The sequence below is a fragment of the Sprattus sprattus genome, assembly GCF_963457725.1.
Source record: "Sprattus sprattus genome assembly, chromosome: 16".
Lineage (NCBI taxonomy): Eukaryota > Metazoa > Chordata > Actinopteri > Clupeiformes > Clupeidae > Sprattus > Sprattus sprattus.
In genome coordinates, this window is record NC_137914.1 from 4,567,051 (window position 1) to 4,569,130 (window position 2,080).

Sequence of the window (2,080 nt, forward strand, 5' to 3'; positions counted from 1 at the left end):
GTAGACTACTATAGAGTCAGACAGTACTCTGTGTACCGCTCTTCTATATTGTCAGACTGTGAAGGTCTTGTGTGAAGGGCTTCAGACCATCACTCACTCCACCCTGAACTCGTGTTCTCACACACATGACTGTTGCCCCACTAAAATGGTGATCCTACTGCATATTGTGCGATGACAGAGCATTCTTATCTCGCCTGTTCTCACTCCTCTTCCTTCCTCTGTCCCCCCTCCCCCCCTTTCCCCCCCCCCCCCCCCCTCATATCTCTCTCCCCTCATACCCCTCCTGTCTCTCTCCGCCTATCTCACCCCTCTACCCCCAAGGGAGGTTTGGGGCCCCCCGCTCATCCCCCCAGAGGTCTCAGAAGCCCCTCAGGGCCCCCCAGTCGTCGTCGGGGCCACGGCAGCCAGTCCGCGCTCAAGAGCAGCCGTCCTCCCAGACGGTGACCAGCCACAGGGTGGACATCTCACAGCCACAGGCCGACCAGCGCAACCAGCACAAGCCCAAACTCGGTAAGACAGACCAGCACAGCCACAATAAACACACATTTGGTTGGACAAACTGTAATATCCTTGAGACATACACAGAAGAGTGCCACCAGTCAAACTCAATGGGTAGAACAGCCCAATCAACAGAGCCCACACTCAATGGGTAGAGCCCAACAGCCCAATCAACAGAGCCCACTCTCAATGGGTAGAGCCCAACAGCCCAATCAACAGAGCCCACTCTCAATGGGTAGAGCCCAACAGCCCAATCAACAGAGCCCACTCTCAATGGGTAGAGCCCAACAGCCCAATCAACAGAGCCCAAACTCAATGGGTAGAGCCCAACAGCCCAATCAACAGAGCCCACTCTCAATGGGTAGAGCCCAACAGCCCAATCAACAGAGCCCAAACTGAATGGGTAGAGCCCAACAGCCCAATCAACAGAGCCCAAACTGAATGGGTAGAGCCCAACAGCCCAATCACCAGAGCCCAAACTCAATGGGTAGAGCCCAACAGCCCAATCAACAGAGCCCACACTCAATGGATAGAGCCCAACAGCCCAATCAGGAGAGCCCAAACTCAATGGGTAGAGCCCAACAGCCCAATCAACAGAGCCCACACTCAATGGGTAGAGCAGCCCTATCAACACTCAGTAGACGGGGGAAAGGATATCATAGGTGAACAGGAATGTGGAGGCAAACATTCATGTTTACTTTCAGGAATATCACTACAGGCATGAAAACAAGTGGTACAAGGCCTTGTCTTTCTTTATATTGTTACACGGCACTCTGAAGCAGAGATGCAAAGCTTCTGCATGAAAGGTACAGAGGTAGTGTAACGATGTGTGAGATGGAAAAGGCATTTTTCTATGCCAGTGAGAGGGTCTGTTGATGTTGTCCTGCCTACTTTTTGTGTTTCTGTCTGTGTTTTTTTTTCTACCGTAATGATTGCAGATACTGTTGGCTTTAATTCTGTACAAAGAAAGAGAGTATAAAAATCTAATGTGGACTTGTTGAAATGTGTCAGAGCCATTAGAAGTCTGTTAAGTGAAGTGTGCAACTGGGCACTGGTGTTAAGACTGTGTTGCTTGTGCATTGTGTAATGATGTGTGTGTGTGTTGCTAGTGTATTGTCTAATAATGAGTGTGTGTATGCGGGTTGCTAGTGTATTGTGTCATACTTAGTGTGTGTGTGTGTGTGTGTGTGTGTGTGTTGCTAGTGCATTGTGTAATGATGAGTGAGTGTGTGTGGGTTTCTAGTGTATTGTTGAATAATGAGTGTGTGTGTGTTGCTTGTGTATTGTCTAATGGGTTGTGTGTGTGTGTGTGGGTTGCTAGTGTATTGTTGGATAATGACTGTGTGTGTGTGTGTGTGTGTGTGTGTGTGTGTGTGTGTGTGTGTGTGTGTGTGTGTGTGTTTCTAGTGTATTGTGTAATGATGAGTGTGTGTGTGTGTTGCTAGTGTATTGTGTGATGATGAGTGTGTGTGTGTTGCTAGTGTATTGTGTAATGATGAGTGTGTGTGTGTTGCTAGTGTATTGTGTAATGATGAGTGTGTGTGTGTTGCTAGTGTATCGTGTAATGATGCGTGGGCGTATC

General features: G+C 48.8%; 1 protein-coding gene across 1 annotated transcript in view; it reads left to right on the forward strand.

Moving 5' to 3' along the window:
• The first annotated feature begins 397 nt into the window (after nt 1-397).
• LOC308377481 (fibronectin type III domain-containing protein 1-like) overlaps nt 398-2,080 on the forward strand; it is a 33,336-nt gene continuing 31,653 nt past the window's right edge. The window contains exon 1 of the mRNA XM_080854160.1: nt 398-510. The gene's annotated coding sequence lies outside the window, so the exon portion shown is untranslated. The remainder of the gene's footprint in view (nt 511-2,080) is intronic.